The sequence below is a fragment of the Theropithecus gelada genome, chromosome 15 (assembly GCF_003255815.1).
Source record: "Theropithecus gelada isolate Dixy chromosome 15, Tgel_1.0, whole genome shotgun sequence".
Classification (NCBI taxonomy): domain Eukaryota; kingdom Metazoa; phylum Chordata; class Mammalia; order Primates; family Cercopithecidae; genus Theropithecus; species Theropithecus gelada.
The window spans coordinates 53,455,903-53,481,008 of record NC_037683.1 but is presented as its reverse complement, the minus strand read 5'-3'; the positions used below and the strand labels follow the sequence as shown (position 1 = coordinate 53,481,008).

The 25,106-nt window shown below is 34.8% G+C and overlaps 1 protein-coding gene across 3 annotated transcripts in view; it reads right to left on the bottom strand.

Annotated features, from left to right (window-relative positions):
• Positions 1 to 25,106, bottom strand: part of LINGO2 (leucine rich repeat and Ig domain containing 2) — a 1,258,067-nt gene that overhangs the window by 503,669 nt on the left and 729,292 nt on the right. The window lies entirely within an intron of this gene.

Here is a 25,106-nt window from a genome sequence, read left to right as displayed (position 1 = left end):
CTTAATCATTAAATTATCTTCTCTTTTATTAAATAGATGAATAAAAGAAACTCATGTTTAAAGCCATTCATATATCTGAAGATCTGTGTACTGAAACTCCAGAAGGCAAAATGGTATTTTGTTATAAAGCAATGAGGAGAAAACAGACCGGAAGGAGAAAAGGCTTGCTGCGTCAATAAACCTTCCATTTCAAAGGTTAAAATTTGACAATGTGGTCAGCATGCAAGTCAAAGATTATTCCTTGTGGTTTCAGTATTTAATATATTGGAAAAGTCAAGAATAGTGATGATTAATTTATAAAGGAAAATTTAAACGCAATCAGTTAAAAACTGTAATCTGCTTTTGGAATTGTAAAATTGTAAAAGGAAATGAGATATTCTTTTCAGGATTAGAATATGACGTTTCCATTTTCTTGATCAATCATTTGCTTCTTACCCTATACCACACCAACTCCCTTCTGTGACCCACAGAAAGAGAGAAAGATAAGTTGGCAGAAAATAGTAGAAACAATTCTAAGATAATTTTCATTCACTCAAAAGAACTATAATGAGAAAAAAATGCTTTCTGAAAATTAATACAATGTCAATCACTTTCCTTTAAACTTCGTATTTACATATCAGATTTCCTCCATGACACTGCCACTTTTGTGACCAATGATAATGGCAATAATTATGTATTGTTTACACTGTATCAGGAACTGTTCTTAGCATTTTGGGGTATGATCTAATTTAATATTTACAACAACCCTGGAAGGCAGGTGTTATTAATATCCCTACTTTTAACAATGAGAAAAATGAGGTGCAGTTTAAGTGAACTATTCAAGATCCGCAGCTAGTAAAAAAACAGAGTAGGATTTGAACTTTTTCAGAACCCATTCTGATTTTATTTTATTTTATTCATTTTTTATTATACTTTAAGTTCTAGGGTACATGTGCAAAACATGCAGGTTTGTTACATATGTATACATGTGCCATGTTGGTGTGCTGCACCCATTAACTCATCATTTACATTAGGTATATTTCCTAATGCTATCCCTCCCCCGCCCCCCACCCCACTATAGGCCCTGGTGTGTGATGTTCCCCTTCTTGTGTCCAAGTGTTCTCATTGTTCAATTCCCACCTATGAGTGAGAACATGCGGTGTTTGGTTGTCTGTTCTTGTGACAGTTTGCTGAGAATGATGGTTTCCAGCTGCATCCATGTCCCTACAAAGGGAATGAACTCATCTTTTTTATGGCTGCATAGTATTCCATGGTGTATATGTGCCACATTTTCTTAATCCAGTCTGTCATTGATGCACATTTGGGTTGGTTCCAAGTCTTTGCTATTATGAATAGTGCCACAATAAACATACATATGCATGTGTCTTTATAGCAGCATGGTTTATAATCCTTTGGGTATATCCCCAGTAATGGGATGGCTGGGTCAAATGGTATTTCTAGTTCTAGATCCTTGAGAAATCACCACACTGTCTTTCACAATGGTTGAACTAGTTTACAATCCCACCAACAGTGTAAAAGTATTCCTATTTCTCCACATCCTCTCCAGCACCTGTTGTTTCCTGACTTTTCAATGATCGCCATTCTAACTGGTATGAGATGGTATCTCACTGTGGTTTTGATTTGCATTTCTCTGATGGCGAGTGATGATGAGCATTTTTTCATGTGTCTGTTGGCTGCATAAATGTCTCCTTTTGAGAAATGTCTGTTCATATCCTTCACCCACTTTTTCATGTTTTTTTTCTTCTTGTAAATTTGTTTGAGTTCTTTGTAGGTTCTGGATATTAGCCCTTTGTCACATGAGTAGATTGCAAACATGTTCTCCCATTCTGTAGGTTGCCTGTTCACTCTGATGGTAGTTTCTTTTGCTGTGCAGAAGCTCTTTAGTTTAATGAGATCCCATTTGTCAATTTTGACTTTTGTTGCCATTGCTTTTGGTGTTTTAGACATGAAGTCCTTGCCCATTCCTATGTCCTGAATAGTATTGCCTAGGTTTTCTTCTAGGGTTTTTATGGTTTTTGGTCTAACATTTAAGTCTCTAATCCATCTTGAATTAATTTTTGTATAAGGTGTAAGGAAGGGATCCAGTTTCAGCTTTCTACATATGGCTAGCCAGTTTTCACAGCACCATTTATTAAATAGGAAATCCTTTCCCCATTTCTTGTTTTTGTCAGGTTTGTCAAAGATCAGATGGTTATAGATGTGTAGTGTTATTTCTGAGGACTCTGTTCTGTTCCATTGGTCTATATCTCTGTTTTGGTACCAGTACCATGCTGTTTTGGTTACTGTAGCCTTGTAGTATAGTTTGAAGTCAGGTAGCGTGATGCCTCCAGCTTTGTTCTTTTGACTTAGGACTGTCTTGGCAATGTGGGCTCTTTTTTGGTTCCATATAAACTTTAAAGTAGTTTTTTCCAATTCTGCAAAGAAAGTCATTGGTAGCTTAATGGGGATGGCATTGAAACTATAAATTACCTTGGGCAGTGTGGCCATTTTCACGATAGTGATTCTTCCTATCCTTGAGCACGGAATGCAGAATCCATTCTCTTAATCTTCAAGGTATTCTACTACCTTTCAAACTTGACCCAAATTGGAACTCTTCATTTTCCTCATATACCTTCTTAAGTCTTCCCCCATTTTCTAGGAAACTGAAACGTTTGCCTTGTATTCAATCCAGAAATGTAGGCATCTCCTTGATACCCTTCTTTTCCATGTGATTTTACAAGCTAATTATCACTAAAATCCATATAGTTCACTCCAATACTCCAATTGAAGCCACCATCATGTAACCCTTAGAATATAGCAAGAGCTTTCCACCTATTCTCACTGATCCCACTCTTGACACCTTCTATCATACATTAATTACAGAATTCAGAGCATAAATCATCATTTTACTTCTTCAGTTAAAATTCTTCAATGGCTTTTTAGTGCACATGGAATAAAATGCAAGCATCTATCGTGGCCTACAACTTATGACATGAGCTGGCTGCAGCCGATCTCTCAAATATTACCATAGATAGTCATTTTCCATTTTGCCACCAACTCATTCTCTAATAAGCCATGGTCTTCAGCAACTAAGGACTTTGGAAATCAACCCTGGAAGGCTCTGAGACTGGATACTTTTCATCCTACAGGTCTCAGTTCAAAAGTCACTTTCTCAAAGAGGTTTTCCCTGACACCCAAGGAGTCCTTCCTTCCATCATAACCTACAGTCATGTTTTAATTTATTTGTTTAATTTTCTATTATCTCTCTCCTCCTCACTGAAGAAACCAGTAGCTGTCAAATAGCCCTGAAGTAAGCTTGTAAAATGAGGCATCAGAATGATTATTTCAGGACATATATATTGGTTTTATTTATACAAAACAACATTTATATGTGATTTTAACTAGTAGCATTTTTTTTTTTTTCTATCTGAATCATTCTGCTAAAACATATGCAGCCCTCTAAGTTTGTTTCTGATTTTTTTTCCTCGGTTTGATTTAAAGCATTACTTCTCAATCTTAAAGCAAATATGAGTTACATGGAGATTTATATGCACATTCATCAAACTGCATATTTTTCATTAAGTGAGTCTAGGGTAGGACTGCAGAATCTGTATCCATCACAAAGGTTACTCTGGTGGTGTTGATCTACTCACCACACTTTGAGTAACAAGAATTCAGAAGATAGATCACAGTTTTAGATGGTTTCAGAAAGATTCTTGAATGTTTCCTATTGTATATTTCTGTGTGTTTGTGTAGGTTTTCCATGTGCAAAAATATTATTATAACAATAAGTTTTTTAAACGTAACATTTTCTTCTTCAGACAAACACCATTTCTGTGAGATCAACAATACATCATTAAGTAGTTAACAAATCATACATACTTCTTCTCTTATTTACTTTGTAATTTGTCAGTAATTCTGAATAAAGATTGTCCTTGCCTTGAAAATAAGTGTGCATCCTGATGTCACATAAGGCAGATACCTTTAAATTTAACAACACATATAATATATAAAATACTGGATTTTTGTAATTGGCCAATATTTGAGATAACTTCTGCATTTTTCTGTGCTTTGTTCTATATTTCTGATTCCTTTCACAGTATACATTTTAGCTTTCATTTATGAAGTCCTACAATACAGTGTGCTAAATATGTATGTTCATATACTTTTATGTACTTATGTTATTTCATTTAATTGATAAATTGATGGAATTAAAGTTAGTGGTAGTTATTATTTTGGGCTCTTACTAATGGCAACGCACTGTATTATTGCTTTGTATATATTAATTATCATTACAAAAATAAACTATTAATACCTAGAGACAGAATTTTGGGATGGAGGAATTATTTCAAGCATATATGTTTTATAAGTGGCAAAAATGATATTAAATTCAGGTATGCTCAGTCTTGTTTTTATAATCACGGGAAATCTATTTTTTTAAAAAAATCATATCTCTGCTAGAAGATATTTTAGGTAGCCAATTATATTACAAAAGAGAACATAGGTACTAGCTCTGTATTATATACTTTATAAAAGGAAAATATGCCAAAATAAGAAGTGTTTGTGAAAGCATAGGAAATGTCATTATAAATGTTACAGAATATTGATTCTAGTCCTTATTTCCAAAACTTAGCAAAAGATCATTTTATTGCTAAATATTACTGCCAAAGATCTTTCTGAAAGCATAGGTTTTAATCAATGTTGAAAGAATGAAATGAAATAAGTAGATGTTTAATAATGGCCGACCCATGTAAAAAACAAATGCTTATGTCTGACATATTTTTTCATTTAAGAATGATAGACCCAGGTGACAAGAATATGCTTATTTCTTACTTGTCTTTTCAGCAAAATTTCCAAACAACAATGTATTTCAGGAACATTTCTCCAGTTCCTTTAAAGAACACTCATTGGTCCTATCTGTAATGACTATTTCTCCCATATGAGTACCATACTGAAGAATGTCTTAACTACTAGACCCATGTCATCTGTGTGTGTGTGTGTGTGTGTGTGTGTATATGTACTTTGAGAAAAACTTAGAGTTACTTCCTAAGCAAAATTTCAACAACCATAATAAATTGCTAATATTTGTTTTGATAGATTATTTAATGCTATGATTTCTGTGAGGTTCATTTACATCTACAAAGAGTTGCTATTTTAATCATTGTAGGTCAATAATGGTTTCACTTAGATTCAATTACCAAAACAAGAACTTTTAACAACACAGGAAAGATAAGGTATTTGCCCAGTAGGTTAGTATGGCTCCTTTCTGAGAGAGGTTTAATAAGAGCTGGCCAGTTTATTTTCTTCATTATTTCTGAGACCCACCTTATGATTTTCTTTGCCCATATGTTCAAATGCTATCTTCAGTAATTTCTCTGAAAGGGAACACTTAGGTGCCTTTATAATATAAAGCATCTTGACTCTGATTATATTTGAAAGCCAGTTATTCGAAGAAATTTATTCTTTTTCAAGAGCAGATGGGAACAGGCTCAAGGAATCCATGGCAGAAGACACAAACATGGGAGTAAAATGACAATAGTTTAGGTAAATTTCTGATAGGAATAAAGAGAAAAATAAATTGTAGACTGAAGTGTTTGTTGGAAGGGAAAATAAGATTAAAAATTAAAGGGGGAAACTATTGCCAGGAGGAAGAATTCAATAACTGTAATATCCTTGGATTAATGTCTTACTGGAATAACTTACCACTTCACCTCGCAACTGGCTTCTCAGATTTCAGTCTCTTTCTTGTTCAGGTCTACTCCTAAAATGCTTCCAGGCTTTCTATCCAATTTTCTTACTTTATTTTACTTTTAATTTTTTTATGTTAGTGTCCTATCTGTCCTTTTAGGCCTTGATTCCCTTTCATAACTTACAACTTTATAGAAGGTTAATTGACTTTCCTGAAGAAACAAAAGGCATTGCTACTTCTCTATTTCTATGACTCCTATCACCTCTTGTCCCTTACTGCAACAATTTCTTAACTAAGTCATCTGCCTCAACAACAGCCCTGCCTCCTTTTCATACATCAATTTTGTTCCCAATTTCACCAACTTAAATTCTCTAAACCCAAGCTATAATATTTTCAACTCATTATCAAAACATTTCTCAAGCTCCTCTGTGTAATACAGGATTGGAGAATGGGTATGGAGCCCCATTTCTAACTCCAAAGCCTGGGCTCAAAGTCTTTAAATGTTTTTGATTTACCTTTTTGGACTCATTTCCTATGTGCAAATTCATAATGCAAAAGTGTATTGCAAATAGTTAAGATCTTCAGAACTGACTAAATTCATGCTCAGAAAAAAATATGCAAAATAATTATTAATATCCATATTTTGTAATTAGACAATTGAAACATGGAGATGTTATGGCTACTCTAAGCCTTCAGTTAACCTAATAAATAGTAGGAACCAGGGCTTCTACCTCTGCAGCCTATACCCGCCAAAATTTATTTGTCCTCTAATTTGCATGATTAGTCACTTCCTTAAATACTTTATTTTCCTTTCTCTGAAGACAGATTTGTGCATATTTATATTCAGAGGAACATTGCTTTCAGTCTCTTTATTTTCAAGTATTTATCACCTTCCAAGATCTAGATCAAATACTAACTCCCTCTGTTACTGTCAACTGGAAATGCTCTCTCCCTCCTCTGTATAAGTTTTTACTGAATTTCTCTTACAGCAGTTCTATCTTCTGCCATTTTTTAAGTTACTTGTGTACGAACTACTTCTCTTGTTTATATGTAAGCTTTTTATTGGGCTGAGAATGTTGGCCCATCAGAGGTTATGAGGCTCAGTTAGACACATTTTTAAGAAAGATTTTTCTACCTAGCCCATGTTGCTCTGTTCCAAGATAACTTTATCACCTGGTGGTAGTTATCTAAATTGCAGGCACATTGTATAAGAAGAATTAAACAGTCTCAAATACTAAATTTGCATTTCAAAGCCTAAAAGGTGGAAGGCATTGGAATCTCATTTCAGCTATACTAGTTCAGGATGGGTAGATTCATTTAATGTAAAACAACTTTTGTTAGAATTAAGATTGCTTCTCCTTAAGTGTATTGTCATCATTTGTCTAGATCTTCACTACCATTGAAAATCTTGCTGATATTCCTATCTCCAAAGCAATGGACTATCTGCTGATAAAGTGTTTATTTTGTGTACTGCAGGCATTTTGGAAATAGCTCTCGGATCAAACTAATAGAGTTCCAGTATAAATAAAGAACTTAAGACATTGCAGGTGGCACTCAGCAAGACATTGGTGTGACAGCTAGAGATGCGGTGTGACCCTCTGTAACTGATGTTTTGTATTGAGTGCAAGGTCTAATAAAATGAGTTCCATCATGGAACTTGTGTGCTGATTGAAATCTATATTAAACCTAAATATGAGGTTTAACTGCTGCTTTAGTGACAGGAAAAAAAAATGATAAAAACCGAACTGTAACTAGGATGGTAACTTGAGTCACATTCAGGCCTTAAAATAACTGTTAAATATGTACTTTCTGTTGTAATCAAAGTGAGAAGTGAAATAATATTTGTATTATATATGTTGTCTCTAGGTATATGAACATCTAGGTCATGGCATTACTTCAGATATACTGAAACATGATTTACTTTATTTATTCTAAAACTTATGGCACACTTTACAGTTTGATTCATTTTCTAACATTTTCAAAGCTGTAGTTCATTAAATTACACTTGTTTCATATAAGCCACCCAGAATATCCACTGTTAACCTAAAAAGATTGGGAGGAAAATGGTTATTTTAAACACATTCTATTTCCTTCATGTAGATCGATGAAGATGGCTTCCTAAAGAACTACATTTTCTCACTGTTGCAGGAAAAGCTTTAGATTATGGTAACTTAAGTAGAGAGAAAGAAATACTACCTCAATACAACAGGCTAAGCTTTATCTACAGCCTGGGCATTTAATTAGGGGTTCTAGTGTCAACAATAGCTTCCAGTAGCAAGGTCTTTTTTAAAGTAACCTTCACCTGAATGAGGTGAGTAAGAATTGCTGATGAGGTTAGACTATCATCCATTGGGAATAGGCTGATGACTCAGATAATTACACAATCTTCAAGTCATAAGTGATTCAGGTTGTCCAGTCTATCTCCCACTCAATGTGGGGTATACCAGCTTTTGTTGACAAGGAGGGCCCATAATGTGGTTCTCTTGGCACCAAGAATGGAGCTTGAAACAGCAGCTCCAACTGTTGGACAAATCTGTTTATATAGAGTGGAAGGCTTGTACCTGTCATACATCGGTCCAAGTTTTGCCCTCTAGAGCTATTCAAAATACACAGAATCCCAGTTTCATGAGGCAGCTCTTCAAGTAATTGAAGGAAGTTATCACTGCCATGAAGGGATATAGAGCATCTTTCAGACTCAACATTACCACTTTCTTGTATACAAAATGACAGCCACATTTCTCACATGGCATGTTTGTAGACACTTCACTATTCTGGTCACCCTCTTTTGGATTTACTTCAATTTGTCAATGACTCCTTTTAAAATATATTGAACACTGTGTGACATTTCTGGAGCTACTAGCAAACATGGAACACCATGAGAATAATAGTAAATTTATCTGGCTTGTGACTAGTGACAAGGTCTAAACTTAAATAAAATTTCTATTTCTCAAAAGTGGTCAGAGAAGGAACTATTACAATATTAATGGATTGAAAATTCAACTCTAAGTCTGCTGGTGTTACAAAGTAGTGTCAGAGAGAGACATCGTCTACAGGGTGTAGTGAGCAACCTACAGACAAGACTTCAATCAATTGTCTGTTAAGTCTCCAAAATATTGAACTCTTTGAGAGGGATGGAAAGAATATCTGTTAGAGAAAGGACATCTAGGTCATGACTCTCCCCTCAAACAGCTCAGTAAACTTAGACAAGTAACTAATGCCTGTGGTTCTCAGTTTCTCCATTATCAAGTGAAAGCATTGACTAAATCATCTCTAAGATTCCATGTAAACCATAATATTTCCTGGTAAGGGATTTCAATGATTCCCAGCTTCTTATTTGTCAGAAATCATTCTAAAATCCTGTCTTTGATTACAATTTAGACCAAATTTAAATAGTTTTATCTTCAATAAAAATCTGAGAAAAGTGCTTCTCCAGTTCCTCCAGTCTTCCTACTTACTGGTTCATTGGCTGATTCACTCAGCAATTTACTTTGTTACATACTATGAGCACAGCACAGTGCATGGCACTCTGGATGATCCAAAGTAATATCCACCACAGCTCTTTCTCTTGACGAACTTACAGTCTAGTTATGCAGATATACCTATACTATAACCTAGCTAGACTATAATATGCTACAATTTAAAGTGTAAAAGTATGAGTATCAAGTAAACGATAATGACAATAAATAATAGTGGAATCAGATGAGAGAAAGCTCATTACAGCCTGAAGAGATGAAAAATACTTCGTGAAGGATATATAAGGAGACAGTAGAAGTTGATGAAGTAGGATTTTGAGCGCTGAGAGAAGGAATTATTTGGGTCCTGATAAGATAAAGCATATTTTTTGATAAGGAGTCTTCCATTGCTCTAGAAATTATGTAGCCACAGCATGAAACAACCCTGAAACATGGTTGCTGAAACCAACCCCTTGTATACCTTTCCACCCTGCTTAGTTAGCATTGATACAACCATCAGTCATTTGACACTCCTGTGGGGCCTGTGCAGCTCTGTAACTATTAGGAGACTTAAGAACAAGAGGGGATATTTACTTTTGGGTTCTAAAATATACTCAGAAGATGTAAGTGGGAAAAAAAATCTTGTTGGCAACTGGCTTTGGAGGAGGTGACTCTGAGCTGTGTGACTGCTAAATCACTGTTCTTATTCTTGGTGTTTCTACTGACTGGTATGGTAGAGGTTACTTTAATTATGGAGCCAGGTGACACAGCTCGAATGACTAACTTTTTGGTAGGAGAAAAGGCACACACTTTCAGAATTAATTTCAATTAGTCTGAAAATACATCAATTTAGTATGGATGAGGAGAGCTGAGGATATCCGTCCAATGCTGATTTGAAATCCAGCACATCCAGACTATTGAGTGTTGTTTACCTCTTCTAATAATCTGCTTGAGGGTAACATTAGCTGTTGTTTGGCCTAATCATTTTCTTGAAGACAACAGGCACAGCAATGACAGTTGAAAGATTCTGTGTGGCAATTTCTTACACACAAGAAAAGTAAATGTAGGTCGTTATGTTTGGCAATTTACGTGTTACAAATGAGTGATAGAAAGTAATAGGTGGTCAGTAAATATTTACTAAGTAATTGAAGTCTGACAAAAACTAGGATTCCTTTGTGTTATTTAAAGAAAATAAACATTTATTCCAATCAAGAAATTGTCTACTGGAAATTTTCCCCGGTGCCTTATCTTTCCCAAAGAAAGTACATATACTTACGTATGTTCATGTGCCTATGCACATGTGTGTGCATGCATGTATGGGATGTGTATGTATTGTTTTTCTATTGCTCAGATTTCCTTTTAAAAAGGTATTCCTCATGTACAGGAGACATCTAGTTCTGTTATACTGAATACTGCTCTCATTCTATGAGGCCTCCAAACAAATGAAACTTTAATGTAAAAAAAATATTGGGTTGACCCTCCTTCAACTCATGTAACACAACCTCATGTTCTTTTAAGACATGTTCTTTTAAACAAAAACAAAAAGAAAATCAAAAAACAAAAAAAATACTAAATGGAATTTAAAAAACAATAATAAAATAGTCATATAAACTCACAATCTATGACTGGGGATAGAGTTTATAGGACATACAGCCAGACTCTCTTTTGCAGGATGCTTGCAGTCCTTCCATTAAGGGTGCTGAGTTATTTGAGACAAAGAGAGAAAACATTCAAGAGGCTGAGTGCCAAGCAGAGATGGCAGGAGCAGTTCCAGAGGAGGATGGCCTCAAGGTAGAGTGAAAGAAGGTATGGAGTCAAAAATATATCCCCTATATAGAGTAAACCATAGAAAGAAAAAGTGGAGCTCTGCTTTGGATGGAAGAAAACCCATATAAAGTTAAAGTTACTCACTAATCTAACAGACAATCTTGTAGAGACAGACATTGGTCCCCATGGTGCAGGAAACTAGCTTCTTTTCATCCTCTGTACCTCTCCAATAGCAGGTGGTCTTCTAAGAGTTTATAGAACACTGAAATCTTTTGATAAATATTCTTTTAGTATGCTTTTCTCACCACTGTGATTTGGGGAATGCATTAAAGAACAAATTGATATTTTCAATTTCTTCTCACCAGGTATTTCTGGAATGCAGGTAAGGTGATTTCGCATAAGCCAATCCTACTGGAATAAGCCTGATATTATCATTTTAGAAACAACTAGATAGAGTTTGGGTCATATGCATAATAACTTTTATGCCAAAATTTTTAAGGAAATTTATCTAAAAACTATTGAAAGTCACATTTATAAGAGTCAATTAATTATAATCAATCCTCCCATGAAACATCCTCTACTTCTTCTCAACTCACATGAAATGTGTTGGAAATGTCAAATTTCCCAATGAAAGGTTGAATAAAGTGTACACAAATACCCATAATATACCCAAAAGAAATACTAACACAAACAGCAGCATAAATCTTTATCTTTTCTGCACTGTGACACTTTAGACCTGAGAATGCTGCTAGCTATATTCAGACTTGATCCTAATTTATTGCTGATATGACATAAATGTTAAATACAGCTGCATCCATTAACCCAAACTCATTAATTAGAAAGTAAAATTACGGAATATTTTTTCAGCTTAATTTGCCAAGATGCTCTCAGTCAACACAGGTTAGGTGTTTGATGAGGCTTCCCAGCTTTTAATATGACTCATAACGGATAGATCAAAAGCCAAACAAAACAGAGAAAACAATTAGCTATTTAGCCTATTTAAAAGTATACACACATGTATACTCTGAAAAGCATGCTTTTAAAGTATAGCCCTGCTGACATCTATTTTGAATATATACACATTCTTTCTTGCCAAACCAAATGATAGTCATTTCACTAGGATAAAAACATTTCTTCCACTTTCCCCATGGAGGTGATTTTGAGTAGCAAAAAAGCTACATGAGTCATAGGATAAGAATTTCAAGTGCTAAAAATTAACGTGAATTCTTAAAGTTTCTGTGCTTGTTAATGTTTGGCAAATAATTGGGAGTGCCTGCAGAACTCTGAAAAGACATTAAGAAAAAAATTTAAAGAGATGTAATGAAATCCCACATAAATAGGGAAACTTACTAAATACTTTAGCAAAGAAACACTGACGCAAGGAACTGAAATCTGTTACCTTACTAATTAAATAATATAAATAGATCCAACTTCTTCACAGAATCATCCAAAGTGAGTTATCCTAAGACCATTAAGGCAAGATAATATAGAATAGTGGTTAAAACACCAACTCTAGAATGAAACCTTCAGTTAAGATCTTAGCACTGCCATTAATTGTTTATATATTAAGCAGGTTATTTGACTTATCTAAGCCCACCTTTTCTCATTTGCAAAATAAGGAAAACAGCAGCACATATTTCATGTACTTGTGAGAATCAAAGGAGATTTTTTGTGTCCTTGGAACATAATGAGTCATATATGTAGTTATTTTTAATTTTGCAAATATCATTATTATTAAGTAGTATCTCCAAGTATAAAACCTCAATGAAAGATTTTTCTAGAAATAATTTGATCAGCGCTATCTTAACATGATGATCCTTGTTGTACTAAATCACAGTTCAAAGTTAAATTGTAATGTTGCTTGAGTTAATCATATTACTTGCTGTCATTGAATTGTGTGGTGGTGAATCAGGCTGGATAAATATTGCTCTATAAATGTTTGACCAATAAACAAATACCTTATATTTTGTCCAGCGTTTTGAAATTTACACAATGTTTTGAAATAAATTATTTTTATTTGTTTAGCCAATGCTATCGAGACCGAGGCTTCAAGAACTGAAAAGATGTTTAAAGGAAGCAAAAAAAGCTTATATTCTAATGATGCATATAGGGTAGAGTTGGGGAATTCCTCTACCCACTTCTCTACCTTCTTGCATAAATCGTCAGTTTCCAGAATACTGACTGAGCAATATTTATAAATGATCGTGATATCATACTTTAAAATGTCACACTTCAGGGAGGTAATATAGCTTTGCTTCTACAATTCCCTCTTTTAAAAAAATTTTTATTTTATTTATTTATTTTCTTTTTTTGGAGACAGAGTTTTGCTCCATCGCCCAGGCTGGAGTGTAGTGGCCTGATCTCTTCACTGCAACCTCCATCTCTGGGTTTCAAGAGATTCTCCTGCCTCAGTCTTCTGAGTAGCTGGGACTACAGGCATGGACCACCATGCCTGACTAATTTTTGTATTTTCAGTAGATACGGCATCCCGTATCTTGGCTGGCTAGTCTCGAACTCCTGACCTCAAAGTGATCCACCTGCCTCAGCCTCTTGAAGCATTGGGATTACAGGTGTAAGCCACTGCGTCCAGCCCATCACTTTCCTTTTAATATTGTGGCTAAGTTAAGAAAGGGCTTGTTCTTTGAGGATAGGCCTGAACTTTTGTTCTCTTGTCTGTTCTCGTATTTTGTTGTGACTTTCTAAGTCCGTTAGCCACCTGCTAAAGCTAAGGTTTAGGAAGATAAGGAGGCCAGGCGCGGTGGCTCACGCCTGTAACCCCAGCACTTTGGGAGGCTGAGGCGGGCGGATTACGAGGTCAGGAGATGGAGACCATCCCAGCCAACATGGTGAAACCCCATCTCTACTAAAAAAAATACAAAAAGTAGTTGAGTGTGGTGGTGAGGGCCTGTAATTCTAGCTACTCAGGAGGTTGAGGCAGGAGAATCATTTGAACCAGGGAGTTGGAGGTTGCAGTTAGCCGAGATTGCGCCACTGCACTCCAGCCTGGCAACAGAGCGAGACTCCATCTCAAAAAAAAAAAAAAAAAAAAAGTAAGATAAGGAAAGGCATATAGGTATGATTTATGTAATAAATAAAGCTTATAATTCCAATTAGCAGATCAATATTTATATAAATGGCTGTAGCTCTGCAATGAAAGGTTGAGAAATGGATACATATTTATATAAATAAAAATCGTCAGCAATTTAAATAATAATTTACATTTACTTAGTTTTCCCAAGCATTCAACTTAATTTTAGTAATCAGTTTTCTTTATTTTTCCATACACATTTCATTATCATTAATTTATAGAAAGTTTAAGTGAACTATGTAATTTCAGTAATGAGAACAGCTAGCATCTAAAGGTTTTTGAGCAGAGAGCCTCTTGGTGACAGCAGAAATGCTTCTCTGTGTTAGAGTGACTCCAGCTGGGAGTACACAAGTGTGTTTCACATAGGAAATGGAAACTTGACTATTTTGGTGATTATGTTAGAGGGTTATCAGGTCACCCATTGAGAGGGTTTCTCTTGTACATGGGCCCAAAATTAACAATAAATTGAAACCTGCTTTTACTTCTTAATATTGTCCTTTGTGTATTTAGCTCTCTCAAGAATACCCAAAATAGGAAGGATAACTGGCCCATTATGTTTGGCCACTCATGTATTGACCAAATTCCACCCACACCCATATAATTTACAAATAAATCTTACCTTTTGTAAGATAATGAATGAAAATAAAATCAAAGAGCAAGAAAGTGCTGAATTCAGTCTTGGCATAAAATCAGTCAGCAAAGTCCCAGGTTAGTAAAAAGGTATATGGTGTGAGCTGCTTTCAAATCCTACCCCAGTAAGGTGGTTAAAATTTCTAGGTAGGGTTAGGGGAGCAGGCCCAATGGAACAAGTAAACTTCAAGTCCCAATATAACCTTGTGGGAAAGGCAAGCTTATATTGCAGGAGTTTAACAAAATAAAATGTACTCAGGCTTAGAAATATTGAATAAGTGGTTCTCAAATGTAGTCTTTAGACTGCTCCTTACTAGCTGTACAAGAATCAGCTCAAGTGTTTGTTAAAAAGCAAATTTTCCAATCTCTAACCCAAAGAGAGTCTGATTGAGTAAACTTAGGTGAACTAGGAACGTGCATTTTAAAAGCTTCCCAGATAAATCTCATAGAGAGGGAGGTTTGTGAGCAACTTGGTTAAACAATTTGCACAGAGTCATAAATGCAGTGAGTGCTAATGCCAGAACTAGAAGCAATTGTGCTCAGGGTTCCTTCACTACAGATTTCCTAAAGGTAACCTTGAATTAATTTAGTTTACTTATGTATAAAACAATAGAAACATAAATTCAGATTATGTGAGGTGCCCTACCCAATGGCCAATATAAACCTATATCTTAAAGATCAACATTTTAATAGTTTTGGCAAGGGTAGAGAGAAATAACATTTTCACATAATACTGGGATTATATAAATTAGTTCAACCTTTCTAAAGGGTAGTTTTTCATAATCTATCAAAACTACTAGGTTATTGTACATAATTTATCATCCAATAATTTCACTTCAAGAAAATTATTCTACAGCTATGCATCTCACATTTATCAAGGGGTGTATGTAAAAGATGTTTCTTGTAAAATTATTTGTACATGTTAAAATCTGGAAAAAATACAGATCTTTCAAAAACAAAGAGAAAACAATGTATATAGAGTGATTAGAAAATTCTTTGAAGGATACATGGATAATCGTTAACAGTGGTTAACTTTGGAAAAGTGAGACGGGAGTATTGGAGTGTGTGTTTCTTGTTGCCATTGTAACAAATTACTACAAACTTGGAGGCTTTAAACAGCACAAATGTATTTTCTTAAAGTTCTGGAAGTAAGAAGTCTGAAATGAGTCTTATGGAGCTAAAATCATGGTGTATGCAGGGCTGATTCTTTCTGGAGGCTTCAGGGATAAATATATTCCTTGCCTCTCACAGCTTCTGGAGACCTCTTGACATTCTTTGGCTTATGGCCACATCACTCCAATCCCTGTGTCTGTGATCACATTGCCTTCTTGTCTGTCTTAGAAGGACCCTTGCCATTCCATCAGGCCCACCCATGTGATACAGGATAATCTCTGCATCACAGAATCCTTAATCACACATGCAAAATCTCTCACCAAATAGAGTAACATTCACAGGTTCCAAGCAGCAGGGTACAAGCATTTTTGGGTAACCAGTTTTCTGCCTACCACATGTTCGAAGTGAGTATTCTTTTTATTATCCTCTTTTTTGCATTATTTGACTTATTTTAACTATGTTTTTGTATTAACTTTAAAATAAAATTAAACCTAATTAAACATTTAAAATCAAATAGAAACCTGTGACTTTCTTAGGCAAACTGTGATATATCAGCTACAAGTGCAATAATTCATTTTTGAAGAAGGATTTATTTATGCCCCAATTTGTTCCAAAGAATATTTAGGCAGTTTATAAAATAGGCACCTATAGTAAAATAAATAAAATTGAAAGTTAAAAAGGGATTAAAAGTATAATAACATGAGAACGCTTATACGATAATCTTATGAGTCAAAATACTTGCTTTGAATAGGCATAAATCTTGTTTTTAGGTTCCTGACTGCTAAAGCAAAAAGGGAAACTGGGGGAAAATGGTGTATTATTTTTATTGTTGTGAACTGAACAAATGTATCAAATTATGAGGAGGAGACAGATCTTTCTAGTACTAAGCTCATAGAAAATGTTGCGTGGGCATCATTGTATGGGGCACTTAGTGTTGTCAATAACTTCGAAAACAAATTCATATCAGATTTCAAAATTTCAGCTTTTGCTTTCTCTCCCGTGATTCCTAATAGAAAAAGATGTTGCCAGAAATGCTCTACACAGAGCTAAATTCCATTCGGTGTTATGTATCTTGCATGTGCCAGTGAGACTAAGTGGAATACAAGAACAATGTCTGATCAATTTGTCTAAAACTATCCAATCCCCCAGTTTTAGTGTCTTGGGGAAAAAACTATATGCCAAACAAATAAAGCATTGAGAACACATAGCATTAACTCATATGCTGAAAACCTGAAAGCTTTATGCTAGCCTGTAGCAAATTTTTAGAAAGAATCCAAAAGTACAGCAAAGTATGGGTATAATATAAATGCTGCCACCGTTGTAATGAAGGATATGCTGTTGGCAACCTGAAGCTGCATAACATAGCTTTAGGTTACAATAAAATACCACATACTCCTGTCAAGCTTAATGTTGTTGTTTTTGTTAAAAGTAGGGCATTACAAATCATTCTGGGTCTCTTCCAAAGTTCCACTAAACTCCTGAAATACTGACAGCTGTTAATTATTCCCCCCATTGAAGAAGATGCATGGAAAGGTTTCAACTAAAGAGATCCCTAACCGTCAATGAGTCTCTGAATTCCAACCAGCATCTAGAGGGAGTACTGCCATAATACAGAAGTCACTGCCATAATACAGGACACTAGGAAAGAACTTTCACCTGTCCTGGAGGGAAGAAGTCAATAAATGCACAACTGCAAAGGACTCCTAAAAGAAAAACAAAAAGGTAGGTGGTGGAATACTTCATCACTGAGCAACTATCCTAAAAGCAGTTGCAGCTCACCAGGTTTCAAAAATTTACGGAAGTGTTAACCTATTTTATTGGTGTAGGTACAAATAATAGAAAACCCAAAGAACTCTGACAGATGGAGGCTCATGTTTTTCAAGTCTCTAGGCTGGCTGAGATGCCTAAAGGTGTGTGTCTTTAAGGAAACAAGTATCCCCTGTCATCCTGATCCATAGTCCTTAGTTTGTGATGTTTGTCTTATTTTATTTCCAGGCAATTATTTGCATTTCCTGACATAGGAAATGACCAAAGGAATAAGGTCAAATTGTTTTTCCTTATGAGGCTTTGCCTTTTTGTCCTAAAGAGAATCCCTTTGTTAATACTTCCACCTACATTTCTTTCTCCAGAACTCAAAACATGATCATCTCTCATTGCCAGGGTAACCAAGACAGAAAGTATTTATAACTGGCACCTCACTTCTAAAATCAACATTGGGGGTCTGTTAGTAAAGATAACAAGTGAGGATGGATATTCAGTAGGCATTCAGCTGAGAATACCACAGACATCAAAAGAAGACATGGTAATAAATCATTGGAGATATATTGGTAAATGCAGTACCTACTCTCTACCCATCTCTCCAAGTCTTTTCTATCTATTTCAGAGTAATTAAAGTGAGTAATACAGATAGGTCATATGTTACTTATTTGAAAAATCATGAAACAAACAAATACATAACAAAAATCTATTAAAATCCTAGTGTGATGGTTAATACTAAATGTCAACTTGATTAGAGTGAAGGATGCAAAATATTGTTCGTGGGTGTGTCTGTGAGGATGTGGCCAAAGGAGATGAACATTTGAGTCAGTGGACTGGGAAAGGCAGACCCACCCTTAATCTGAGTGGGCACAGATCTAATAAACTGTCAGCACGGTCAGAATAAATGCAGGTAGAAGAACGTGCAAAGACTAGACTGGCTTAGCCTTCCACCTTACACCTTTCTCCCGTGCTGGATGCTTCCTGCCCTCGAACATTGGACTCTAAGTTCTTCAGCTTTGGGACTTGACTGGCTTCCTTTCTCCTCAGCTTGCAGACGGCCTATTGTGGGACCTCATTTTGTGATGGTGTGAGTCAATTCTTTTTAATAGACTTCCCTTTATATATACATCTCTGCTATTAGTTCTGTTCCTCCAGAGAACCTTGACTAATACACCTAGAATTATGAATTCTTAGATTTTTAGATTTAGAATAAATGTTAACATATATTCCTTTGGTGCAAAAGCAATTGCGGTTTTTGCCATTACTTTTAAGTCACAACAACACAATTACCTTTGTATCAACCTAATATTTAGGCTACTTTGATCAGTAGGTGTCTAGTGCATGAAAGATATAAGACAATAAAAATAAAAGACTATATAATAAGAAGAATACTACATAGTGTGTTAGAAATAAAGGTAAACATTGTAAAATATTAAATTATCCACTATGATATTTTACCCAAAGACTTTTTGGTCTTTAAATATCAGAAAGAAGGCAAACCTATGGGGACTTAACCTATATTCATAGTATCTGCAGGCATCTTCACCAGAAAGTAGCCTTTGATTCATTTATCCATACTCTGAAGAGTAGCTTATTTAACTCTAACAGGTTATAACTGCTATAATTTTTCCCTTCTTTAGCAAACCAAAGGTAAGTCCTGGGAGGTCAGTTGGAGATACAGAGGAATGAAGATACCATTTTCTAGCCTTAGAGTGAAAGACAGATGACTTGTTTTCTGAGGCACTCAAAGTAGAATATGGGGAATTAGGAAGTGAAAAGACCATCTCAGTCAGACCTACCTGGGGGTTTGAATATCACTTTTATCTTACAATTTAATATGTGTATAAGAATAGACCTAATAAAGTCTTGAGTGATCATAGTTCCAGGAGCCTGTTGTCAATGATCAACATTCCTTAGCCTTTGGCCCTAAGTAAATGAGAGGTAAGTATCTTGTTCTGTTGCAATTAGTTCAATTCAAGTGCTTGACAGCAATTCTAATTTAGACAATTCTAAATTAGACATGTTTAGACATACATGGGTTCAAACCCAGATTTCCCACCTGACAGCTGAATGACTTTGGGTAAGTTACTCAATTTTACTAATCCTAGTTTTTTTCATATATAAAGAGTGATGAGGATAAACTTCTGAAAATTAAACAATGTAACATACATAAAATCACATAGCACAGTACATGGCCATAGTGGATGTTAAACAAATGGCATTCCTTCATATTATTCCCACTGAAAAGCCATCACTTTATAGATGTGACATTTCCAAAGAAGCTTGCAGAACATCTCTCTCCTACAATCCCATTTCTCACAGGAAGACTTTCTAGACTAATTAGAGAATGGTAGATAACTTTCTACATGTCCCCACGGGATGTCATAGTTGCACAGTCACACAAGCCACAAAAAGTATGTCACCTCCTAGAAACTTCTCTTTGTTGGTAGTCAATGAAAATGATCCTAGACTTGAAGGTAAATTGTGACACCAGAGATTTTCCTTAATATTGCTTTTCCCCTTAAGTAGCAACCTCTATCTCTAGTTCTCACCAGTAAGGAGTCATCTGCCCCTCTCCCTGTTTTGGTCTTGGCTGATGCTGAATCATTTGCTAACAGGATAAAACTCTGAATAGAGCCACTGTGTGTGTCTTTGGACTGAAGATTTCGAGATGGGAAGCAGGATTAAACAGGCAGAGTTGTGCCTCTGGATTCAAGGAAGATGAGGGCTTTCACACCAAGAAAATACACTACCAACATACTTCAACTTATTAGACATCCTTCTCCTCCTTCCTAATCACTGACCACGTGCCCTTGTCCTTGTAATCAGAAGCTATATGCCTCTAAAGGCAGAAAATGTTAAATCCCCAGAAATTTGAGGCAAACAAACAGCATTAATATTCACTAGAATCCTCAAAGATGAAAGGTACTACTATAGCTAGAAAAACAATAATTAAAACATATTTTTGTGAAACAAGTAAAAATAATTGGATGCTAGAATTTTAAAATGAGCTAAATAGATTAGATATAAACTGAAGTCAATTGGTTGAAAAATTGAGGCAAGATATTTTCTCAGAATGCACGATAAAAAAATAAGGAGATGAGAAGTAAAATAGAGGAGTGTGGAGGCAGGAAGAGTATACTTCAATGTTTCAATATTCATCTGATAAAATTTCCAGAAGAGTATAATAGAGATCATGGAAGAGATGATTTTTTAATTAAAAAAAGATATAAAATATCCCCAAATGAGAAAAATAAGATGGCTCCAAATAGAGAGGTGATCGCTGAGTACTGAGCAGAAAGAATAAGAAACGTAAAATTGAGGCTATATTTCCAAAGTCAAATTACAAAAAGCTCCAGAAGGAAAGCAGCTTGAATTCAAAAGAATGAATATTAAATTAATATAAGGTAATTCAGTAGTTAAATTGGAAGACAGAATATAATAGTACAATGTCTTCAAAAACCCTGATCTCATACACAGGAAAATAACATGTTAAGTAGTAGAGAAAAATAAAGACTTTTATTAAATTCTATCTACCAACTGTAGGTCCTTTCTGAAAATATTGCTAAGAGATATATCCTAGCAAAACAAACAAAAAAAGATTTCCATATCAAGAAATATGTCAAATTCATGCAACACTGTTGAACAAAAATGTTATCAGCATATTTATATAAAATAAATTATACTTGATGTATCATACACGAATTGTTGGTAATTAGGAAGTATTTATTTTTGCTAAAGATAAGGCAGGGCAGGTAAAAGAAGAAGCATGCGGACCAGGCGCGGTGGCTCAAGCCTGTAATCCCAGCACTTTGGGAGGCCGAGACAGGTGGATCACGAGGTCAGGAGATCGAGACCATCCTGGCTAACACGGTGAAACCCCGTCTCTACTAAAAAATACAAAAAACTAGCCGGGCGCGGTGGTGGGCGCCTGTAGTCCCAGCTACTTGGGAGGCTGAGGCCGGAGAATGGCGTGAACCCGGGAGGCGGAGCTTGCAGTGAGCTGAGATCCGGCCACTGCACTCCAGCCTGGGCGGCAGAGCGAGACTCCGTCTCAAAAAAAAAAAAAAAAAAAAAAAAAAAATAAAAATAAAAAAAAAATAAAAAAAAAAATAGAAGTTGCTAACAATCAGACAAATGTATATGGCATTTCAATGTACCAATAAAAATCCTTGATATTTAAGNAGCATGCTGCATTCTTTGTTTTATTTGAATGTGGCTATAAATACTAAATAATTCCAGATGTTGGTAGAAAATAAAACTTTTTGAAGTTTAAATAAAATATTAAGCATTACCACTATCACATTGTAAATATGATGGAGAAATTTAAACTCATACAAATAACTGAATGAAGCAAAGAACATTAAATTAATCCAACAAAGTCAAGTGGGGAAAAGGGCAATTTAAAAGAAGCATTGCAAGTAAAAAAAAAAGATCTACACTAAAGTGCCAAAAGTAATTCTAAAAATATCAATGACCACTGTAATGTGTAATGTGAATGTTAATTTATTAAATTTTCCTATTAAAAGCCAGAGACTCTCAATTTGGGGAAGGGATGGTAGAGAAAAGAAAATCCCTCTGTCTACCTAGGTTCTGTTTTTAAGAGGCATACCTAAGAAACACGCACACACCTCTACATACAGGTGATACTTCTACCAGGTGATACTTCTACCAGCTGATACTTGAAAAATCTCTTTAGCAGAAATTTACACCTAACATCCTGCTTTGCAATCCAGATCTATTGTCCATTTCTCCACTGATTTACAATGTAATTGATTTAGAATGCACGAAAATTCACAGAAGAAAAACAAATTGCCAATAAATAGATAAGAAATGGTCAGCTTTGTGAATAAGCATGGAAACACAAATTAAAGTGAGGCATTTGTTTTGCAACTGGCAAAAACAGAAAGAGAAGGTAGGAGGGAGGAAGAAGAGAGAGAGAAAAAAAGAAAGGAAGGAAGAAAGGGAGGAGGAAGTAACGGATAAAGGGAAGAAAGGAGGGAGGAAGACAAAGGTTGATAATGCACATTGCAGGTTTTGGTTTCTAAGTCTCAAGATGAGAAACACACACACACACACACACACACACACAGAGTCATTTCTGTGGCATCACACAATCTCTTTCCGAAGATATTTTCTTCTTAGATTTTCATGACACCACCCTCTACTTGTCTGTATCCTTCCTTTCTGCATATGTGGTCTCATGGGCACTTGTTTATCTGCTACTCCTTAAATATCAGTATTTCCAGTATTTCAGCTTGACTTCTCTCTTGTCTTCCCAAATAATCTCATTAATTTTTCTGATTTCCACAACTGATGACTCATACAAAAGTATTTCCAGCTTAGACCTTACTAATGAAATTTCAGGATTTCTATCCAAAGGTTCACTCATACATTTCTGAGAGGGATCCTAAACTCAGTGTGCCACAGAATAAAAATATCTTTTACACATATTTATCACTTTAGCCTTACAATAAATGCTTCGTAAGGCAAATACAACAAAATATTATAAAATATGTCTTTTTAGAGGGCAGCAAAGATAATCTCACAACTATTTGAATATTATAGTGACATCTGTTATTCAGCAGTTTGGATTGATAACATAAATTTTAAAATTAGAAATTGATTAAAAGAATAATGCCACTCAGCTCTAGAATATTTTATCATTTTACACAGTGCAACAAGCCACTAAATATAGCACTTAAAAACAGTCCTTGATACACAAATGTTGCCTTTTAGTGCCATAAAAATGTACTTTCGGGAGAGTAGCACATTATCATTTAAGTGAAGCTCTTCATTAGATAGTATGAGAAAATGAGGCATGAAAGGAAGATGGCAAAGCCTCCTTAATAGTTCCTGTGCAGATAATGTAGGCCAAAGACAATCAATAGCCATGGCTCATTTATTTTATGTCCATGAGCACTTAGAGGCAAAATGTTAGTGTTTGCTATCCTGTTGGCTTTCTTTGTTCTGCATCAGTAACGAAAAAATAAATATGCATACTGAGGTATAATTTTTACGAATTTGACTCAAAAAACAGGCTGTTATTGTTAACCAATATAGAAAGAAACACTTTCTGTATTACTTTGGGTTCATTACAGTCACTATGAAACAGCTCTGATTATAAATTTAGTAACTTTAGAAAGTCAAACTACGAATACGAAAGTATATAAATACCTTGTAAAAAAGCATTAAATGTACATAAAAATTAAGAATTCCATAAAATATCTAGTTTAAGATATGTCATTATAGTTGATGAAGGCATCCTAAAATCCACATATTGAAGATAAAATGTTCTTTTAAAAAATCTATTGATGGTGCTTCCATGTGACATATATTTAGCTATCATGTTTGATAACCCATTTAGCATCACCTTTAGGGGGATGACAGATTGGAAAGCAATGCATGTCTACATGAAATCAAAAGGCTTCTTTCATTATTGCTGTTATATTTATGGGAACAGAGCTTACAAGAGAAAATATTCAGTGAAAAAAATATTGTTATTTAAAAAAACTTCAGTTTTCCATAAAGAGAGTAAAACTTAAATGCCATATAGTTAGATTAATATTTGTTTTATATAAGATAATTAAATGTTAGACATTATTCTTTGGAAAGAAACTCTACTGGAATAGTAGATAAAATAGTCAGTAAAGTTCTTCCATAGGAAAACTCCACCTGCCACATCTTCTCGAGGTATAAGTCAGAATGTTGGTGGTGAGCAGGAGGAATTAATTAGTGGGAACATTACGAGACAGTAGAAAATCAGAGAAAAAAGATACAGGGAAAAAAATAAATAAAAAAATAAAATTTTTAAAAAAGACAGATTGAACAATAAATAAGATACTAGGAAGGGTGGAACAAGAAAACATGATTGAGTAAGAAGACAGTTTTGGAGGTTCTCCTGAAATTTAGTGGATACTTCTTTAACTGTCTATCATGTGAAGAACAGAATAAAGCCCCATACAGCAGAAAAACTATCATTAAAGGTCAGATTCATAGTGCCTACAGTTCAGTAATCTATTCTGATTTCAACAGTTATACCTCAAAACACATTTTTTTTGGAAAACACATATTTCATTAATTCCTCAACTTCAAAAAGCTAAGAAAATGTTCTAAATAAAATAATGCAAAAAATCATACTTCATCATTTTTCTATATTTTCCCACATACTTATATATTTAGGCTATTTAGTATTGTTTATCATTTAAAACATTGTGCCAAACTTTTTACCTTTCCCTTTTCCACTACAATTTTTAATTTAGATATATTAAAAATTTAGTAACATAAGCAGCAAAATGCAACTTGTCATGGTATATAAACATACTGTGGCATAATGCTTCACAAGGGGCCTACTTCAAAAAGTGTGTAGAAGTAACCAGTACACAAATAAGGCTTGTAAATTGGGATGCTAAAAAATAAGTCCCTACTGTGCTATGTTTACATTGGCACAGTTCTAACATGATTGTTTAAAGCGTTCTTTCATCTATTTCTAACCTCACTGTTCTTTTACTGCTAGATTTTTTTCACTACATTTTAATGCATTTAGCTTCATCATTAAAAATGGACAAAATATAAATATTTTTATATATGCATTTTATACCTAATATATGTATTAAAATTTTAATATTTT